At 42.7% G+C, this 7,976-nt stretch overlaps 1 protein-coding gene and 1 long non-coding RNA gene across 2 annotated transcripts in view; both read right to left on the reverse strand.

The window, feature by feature from the left end:
* Positions 1-7,976, reverse strand: part of LOC309702355 (uncharacterized protein) — a 249,516-nt gene that overhangs the window by 15,168 nt on the left and 226,372 nt on the right. The window lies entirely within an intron of this gene.
* On the reverse strand, positions 861-1,662 carry LOC309702550. The gene is made up of 3 exons (XR_014275614.1): positions 1,335-1,662; positions 1,142-1,249; positions 861-1,064 (listed from the first exon to the last, which is right to left on the reverse strand). It is a non-coding gene; the product is annotated as an uncharacterized lncRNA (long non-coding RNA).

The following is a 7,976-nucleotide window of genomic DNA, read 5'->3' on the forward strand; positions in this document are numbered from 1 at the left end:
TGGACTGTGTTTGGATAATAGGTCATCACCGCACCAGATACATATTTATGCCATTTGCTAAGACAGGAGGCAGCAATCATAATTTTCCCAGCGTTAGGACCTTTGGTGGACATGGAGACTCCGCAGTACCTTTCTGATTTGTTGGTTTGGGATTTTTGAGAAATGCAGATGGTGGACGAGACGAAAGCTGTTTTTTTATTATTCTCTTCTAAGTCCAAGTCTGTGAGGAGATCTTGCAGACTCTGCTTTATTTGCTCTTCATTCTCTGAGTTATTTTGCAGGACGATCTGAAAACAGTTACAGATCTGGTCAAAGTGTTGCACCTGATTATATAGTTGTTTTTCATAGAAAGTTGATCAACATGTTTGTTTCGCTGCTTGACTTGTTTAACTATGCAGGACCATTGGATGCTTTTGGTTTAGACATTTTAAGATAGGGGGTGAAACAAGTCACAAAAATCTATTTAATTTTAAATCAATAAGCAAAAATCCATCTTTGTTCTCACTAATTTATAATTAAATTTGCTAATTGACCTTTTTTTTTCTATTTTGCTATGCCGGGCTGTCAAAACACGCTGAATTTAGAGTCTTTGAGCTTAACAGATCCAGCAGCTACACAGTGACAGCATCATATACGCCTTGAAGACTGTAAGCATCTCCAATAATGAGTCTGTTAGACATTATTTAGAACTAACAAATTCTGAAGCAAGTCTCCAGCTCTCCTGCAGTCTCTGTGTTTGGTGGAGAAGCATAGCTAGAAGCATATGTTGAAGTATAAGGTACAGTATGGATTTTCTTTGGATTTCTCAGTAAAAAAGCACTTTGCATTATACTTTCCTAAAAACTGGAAGTTTGTCAGATTGACTGAAAATGTGAGAAGAGTTATCTTACCATGTCGAGCACACAGGAGAAGGGACTTCGCCTGGGAAGCTGAGTCGAATACAACTTTAAAGGCCTGGGATATCTTCTCATTAAAGAACCCAAAACAAAAGGATTAGGGAAGATTTCTTCTGGAGAAAAGGGGATGTTGTTGATTTTGCCCAGAAACAACATGCTGTGAAGGATCTGTTGAGTGAAAACATATTTGCTTATTGTTAGTAGTGATAAACAGGACTGTCTTTAAAGTGTCAAAGGTAACACACCTCATCCACCAAGTGTTGACTTCCCGGAGTCATGTAAGAGCCCCGAACCATCCTCTTGGTAATCTTGTAGGCATTAGTTTTGAACCTCCTTTGAGAAATTGTTGTCTTCTAAAATGATAATGATCGAGCAGTTAGGGATTTAAAAACACAGGAGATCTGATAACTTTGGCTACAGCAGAGTCTGCAGACATACCTATTTTGCTCTTGGTCGGCCTATTTTAAACATGAGAGAAAACATAGTTAGTGAAATGTTGATAACATACAATGACTATCATTGGTGGCTGAAAAGATGCCAGGTAACAAGTGAAAAGCTGCTACTTACCATCGCCACAGTCTAAGAATGAAACAGGAAACACTGAGCGAGTTGCCTCCATCTTAAAGCTGTTGATCATGTGATTTAAAGGAAAGCCACACCCAGCTCTTTCCTGGAATTTTACTCGACTGTAGAAAACTGCTCCATTTGCCCCGCCCACCCATGATCTTTAATATCTACCAAAAACAACCTTTTGGTTGTCAGTAACCAGCCGATCGTTTCCGCGATTAAAAAATGACTTTGTGCGGCGGCGTTCCCACCGCGAGCAGAACTCCGGCTCAAAAACCGCTGTTTTTGAACACTTTTATTTACTTAAGCACTTTAATGGGCTTACTTTGAAACAAAGTGCGATTGAATGATTATTGTTATGTGTTGCCTTGAATTCGGCTATGCTGTCTGTTAGACAGCTGTTTTCCTTTATTGTTGTTTTTGTATTGTTTGTAGCGAACGCTACTGGACTGTATAGCTTAAGCTACGTAGCCAAGATAATTAATAATTTAACTGTTGTACATTGGTTGATGATGATTTGCATTGTTACATAGGCTTGCAGAAAAATATATTTGTTTACCGGTAAACTGAATCGAACTTGATGTGCTAATGGACGTTTTTCTGACCTACAGGTCAGGTTTTGTTCCCTCCCTTTGAATTGATCTTCTTCATATTGAAGTGGCGAGCCGGTAGGACCATTCTTTGTTTCCCCTCTTTCCCCCACTTAGCCGTCTTTGGATTACGGACATATTTCCCCATTTGTATGAAGCTGGACCCTAAGGAGGAATACCTTAAAAGTGAACTTTAAAAAGAAGAGGACCAAAAAGGACTTTTGCACAGAAAGATCACAGCATTGATTTATTATTTAATTGTGGGCATTTATGTTGTGTGTTGTGTTAATTATTTTGTTCCATTTCCCCTTTCCTCCATTTATTCAATATATTTTTGGTACAAGATATTGCAGTCTTTGGTCTCATCATTCACACCATCTAGGCTCCATAAAGAACTATTTCTTCTGCGCGTCAGTCAGTAAACTCATCCATTGAAATAAACTAGTCCTTAAATAACTTTGAGTTACACAGTGGCAAATGTAATAGAGAAAGACACAGGGCCACCTGAAATCTGTCGTCCTATCTGATTCAAAACCAACATGTAGGAGAATCTGGAATCTTTGATTTTGAGTTAAAAATAAAATATGGGTAAAAGGCAGAAATGTTTTTACTAACATGTACTAACAGAGACTTGGAGGAGAGAGACCTAATGTTTAATAATCCACATTTCACTGTTTTACTCTTTGGTTCAGATGTGGATACTGTATTGTTCTTTCTTTGTGATTGTTTATGTTTAAGTTGTTTGTTGCTGGTTTTTAGTTTGTTTTTTGTCTGTTTGGAAGCTGACACAGTCTCTATGGAGATGGGTTTTTGGGGGGTAGCAGGAGGAGAGAAGCTGCAGAGAGGCGTGTAAGACTGCAACTCTGCTTCCTGGTCCCAACTCTGGATAGTCATATTTTGGGGGGTTTAATAAACTACTACTGCATGATGTAAAGCTGAAGTATGACACAGCTTTATGAACCTCCTGTTATCCTGGTAGACGAGTACAGCAATAAATCTTTTACTTGAACATCTTCTGGCTCCAATAAGCTTTGAAATGTGACCATGAAGTCAGAGACACACTGACTGAAACCCACAGCTGTGACTGTGGATCACATCCACACACAGTGTAGCTGCTGTCTCTGTGTGAGGTCTGTGTATATATGTACATATTTATGCTTATATTCATATTCTCTTATTCCCCTTTATTTGATATCCTAATTCTGTGCTGTGTAAAAGTTTGTCGGTGTTCTGCTGCTACAAACTGGATTTCCTGGAGGATAAACATGAGGGATTCATAAAGTTCTATCTCTCTGTTAAAATCCCCCAAAATAAATGAAATGTGAATTTCAGGCAGACGTGTTTTTAAAAGAGTCTCTTTAATGGAAAAATGTGTTTTTAAAACCAGCCAATAGGAGCGTCTGTGGATATCAGCTGAGGCTGAACGCAGGAACACCATCACATATAAATACACAGAATTAAATCACTAGATAAAAGACGTCATTAAATAAGGATCAAATCAACATGTCAGAGGTCAAAGGTCAGTCAGAAGAGGTGTGGTTAAACACTGGCAGTGCAGTGACCTAATGCAGTTTGGTTACCGCCACGGGAAAAGCCCCGCCCCCTCTGAGCCTCCGCTGTGTCCTCAGCACATCCAGGAGCAGCAGGTCAGAGGGGGCGGGGCCATGTCAGGACTTATTTTAACTAAAATTTAAAGTGGAGCGACGGCAGGAGTCACACAGCAGTAACCAGCTCTGTCTGCCAGGGTCAAAGGTCAAACAAGTCCTGCAGCTGACCCACACACAGACTTACACTGATCCACAGAGAGTGATGAATCCACACATCACTCGGCTGGAGGAAGCTGGGGTTCCACACCGTCCAATCAGAAACCAGTGTTGACGCTGAGACCCGTCTCTGTAACAGGAAGTCCATGAACAGGCAGACCCTCTGCAGCAGGCTGACCTGTGACCTCTGAGACAGAGGGAGGAGTTTGTGTCAGCAGGGGGCGCTGCAGCATCGCCTGAGAGCTTTAAGAACAACAGCAATAAACAGGAAGTGAAAGTCACACTTCTGTTGGTGTGCGTTATCAGCAGACCCCACCCTCTGCAGGAAGCTGAGATAAGAAGCAGCCAATCACAGAGCAGAGAGCATGTGACTTCCTGTTCCTGCTGTTACTGTGACAACAGCTCCTGGGACAGAGAGCAGCTTTCTAAAGAGGAAAGATGTTGCTGTCACCCCCGGGTGTCATGTGACCCACCTGATGTACCGATTTAAGACTGTAAGAACAATAATAACAACATGTTTTAGTCAGGTGATCCATGCAGAGCAGATCCATGTGACCAAACACAGCTGGATCACATGTTTCCTCTCCTGGAAACAGAAAGCCTTCATGTATAAAGGCTCATGTACCCACTGAGCCCTGCTCTCAGATCTGTGAGGCTTTAACAATCAACAGTTTAAAGTCATGTTTAGCATCTTCTGTCAGTGTGGAAGGTCACACACTTTCCTGAGTGTTGAACCCTGAGTGATGTGTTTACTGTCAGCTAGTTTAAATGCTGTAGGCTGCAGCCGCTGCTCTAACACTATAACTGTAACAGGGCTCAGTGCTGCTTCTAACAGTCTGAGCTGCTTCAGGCTTTATTTGTGAGGAGCACAGCAGCTTACAAACACGTGGCTGGGCCTGGACCCAAAGGAGTGTTTGTTAAAGCCTGCAGTGAATCCAGCAGCAGAATGATGGAAATGCAACACAGCAATGATGAAGAGGAGCAGCATTAAAGCCAAAGTCCAGTTCATACAGTTAGGTCCATAAATCAAATAAGGGAAAATAAAATGTTGTTGGATGCACCTGTCTGCAGCCTTAATGCTCTCTGGTCACTATGGTAACGCGTAAACATTTCTTTCAAAATAAGACACACGACTACAACACGGGAAAAGACCCAGGGAAACGAAGTTAACGATAAAAACCCTGAAAACCATTGTTGGATTTATATTTTATCATTGTCATTGTTATTGGGGAATATCTAACCATATATGCTCAGAGGTGTAGAACCAATTGTGTAATGATAGTAGTCTTTAAAGACTTTGTGTGACTCCAGAGTGCTCTGGCATTCACACCCACGTCCTGGGATCATGGGAGAGGTGCTACCTTCTTATTGTTTTGTGGTAGGATGTCTGTTTTAGTCTAAGTGCCTTTTGTTTAGATGAACTGCTGGACTTCCAGACCAGCAGGTTTAGGGAAGTCGTTTATGGGTCACACTCTGACTCCACACACACACACACACACACACACACACACACACACACACACACACCTACATAACATACAGACTGGTACCTTTGTTCACGTGTATGTTAATGAACCTATGTATATTCATGTAACCTCAATAAAAGAACAGTGTTACGAGGGAACGGACGAGAGCAACTGTGGTCAAGCGAAGGAACGGCATTGGTCCAGTTCTCTCCCGTGCACGAGAAACATAAAGAACTACTCGTGTCTTGCTTTGCTGTGTAGCTGGATTGAACGATCCAGCGAACAGGTTTATGCTACAAACCTATCAACCATCAATTTCACACCGAGCCTCGACTCTCACGGCCCGGTACCAAACGACTCACAGACCGGTCCGTGACCCGGGGGTTGGGAACCGCTGAGTTAACGCATGAGTAGTTCAGGGCTGCACGTCATTTTCATTGTTAATATCTTTGTGAAAAGCACATTGATGTGAAAATCTTCATGAGAGTCAGAGGCCCTACAACACGATTAAAGATTCATTCAAAAGAAAATCACAAGTTATTATCATCTTCAGAACATTTCATTAAACATTAGAGACAGACTGCTGAGTACATCTCATCTCTATCCAAACAACCTACAGTCCACAAACACATCATGAACCAGTGCTCTGGGCTGTGGTCTGTCCCCAGTTACATGGATCAGCTGGTTCCCTGGAGGTGACTGCTGCTGTGGTTTGGAGCGGATGAATAAACCTGAACTGAATCAGGTGTCCAGTTACTTTTGGTCCCTTTAAACCAGGCTGTCACATGTTCAGCATGTGAAACTCCTCCTCCTCCGTGAAAACGGGTGTGGGTCTCAATCAGCCAAGGTTTTGGGTGAACCCATTGTGAGATCTAGCCCCACGGTATCATGTGATTTCCTGTGATCAAATGTCCCAGGATGTGAGTGGGCGTTAAGACGTCCATGTCCCTCTTCAAACAACTTAAAGAAGTCCAGACGCTTTTCTTTCCAAGCTCCTTCAACAACATCATTCATAGAACAGCTTCCAGCTTCTTTTGCTCGGCTACAGTTTGGATGGATTTGCATTTAAAGATGCAACAAGACTAAAATGGTTAGGGTCAGGAGGTCAAAGGTCAGAGCTCCTGTGGGTCTGAGGGCGGCCTCACGCTGGAGAAGGATGAAGGAGTCTGACCTGAGCCAGTGTTTGACATGAACACATCAGCACTGCTGTCAGTGAGCCTAACGACAGCCGTTAGCATCATTTCAGTGTTTCAGTCATAAAAACACTTCCTGTCACTGTGGTGGTTACAGTGACATCATGCAGTTTGTGCTTTGACCTCCAGAGGGCGACAAATCAGCACAGACAGAGAGCTCCATTCAAACTTTGCTGCCATCAGGAATAATTCTTCAAATATAATCATCAGTGTTTGAGCAGTTATGATATCAGGGACAATCTAGACATGTGTGACAATACTGAACATGTCACATGACACACCTCAAACATCATGTGATCCACTCTCAGTCTGCACTTTCATTCATGACTTCAACAGGTTGAAATGAGCTTTGAAGAAACATTCAGTGAAATAAATCTTTCATGGATTCATGTGAGCAGCAGATGAACTTTGTACCAACAACATCTTCAATAACAGAGTCTGAATGAAGCTCAGGTGTTGATGCTGCTCACTGATTGGACGCTTGCTTTCAGCTCTGCTCTCAGTCTTTACTGCACAGGTGAAGGTAGAAAGTGTGACTGGATCTATAGACTGGAAACAGAGAAACATGCTGAACATTTGAAGCTTTGCAGCAGAAATGTTCATGTTACAAATACAGCAGAGCTGATCTGGGATCAGTGTGTTCACACCTGCAGCTACAACAAGGTTTCATGTCTCCACACGTCAGCATGTGAACTTTACTCTGACTCAGTCTGAGCAGTCAGACGGCATATTTTTAAAGTTAACACATCAGCACACACAGAGCTGAGCCCCTCCCACCTGTGCTGAGTTTCAGGTGGAGCCCCGCCTCCTTCCAGGAAGCAGCTCCGTGTCCGTGTTTAGTGTCCAGGTGTGGAGTGGAGCTTGTTGTTGGTGTGTGAAGAAACTGTAAGTTTGCTTTGTTTCCTCCTTTAACAGTTTGTCTTTAGGAACTTTACTGTTTGTTCAGCTCGTGTTTGATTTCTTCACACAACAAACTGTGTGTGTTTGTATTTCCGGTCTCTCCATTAAAGTCAGTGTGTAATGTTTCCTGGCTAACATCAGCTGTGTGCAGCTTAGTTCAGCACAAATCTGCCGCTCCATAGTTCACGGTAACGGACTCACAGCTGGACCAACGAGGCCGAGTGTGTCCGCCACTCTGAGCTACGTTCGTGTTTGTGTACTTGTAGTTTGTACTTTGAGTTCACTCAGAGCCCACAGAGGACGCAGCGTACGTGATGACGTCACAGCCCTTTACCTCCTTTACTGTCACTGTGATTAATGTTTACACACGAGACACCTGCAGAGCTCTGACGCTAAGCTAGCACACAGCATGCTAACACTAAGCTAACGCTAAGCTAACACTAAGCTAAAGCTAAGCTAACACTAAGCTAACACTAAGAGTTCTTACAGACACGAGTTAAAAAGCTGCTTTTAGTGTGTGATCAGAGTCCAGGACTGAGAGCAGCAGCAGAGCTGATGGATGATGAATTACTGGATGGAAGAAGCTTCTCATTAGCAGTGA

Source organism: Aulonocara stuartgranti (assembly GCF_965226115.1).
Source record: "Aulonocara stuartgranti genome assembly, chromosome: 3".
NCBI classification, from domain to species: Eukaryota; Metazoa; Chordata; class Actinopteri; order Cichliformes; family Cichlidae; genus Aulonocara; species Aulonocara stuartgranti.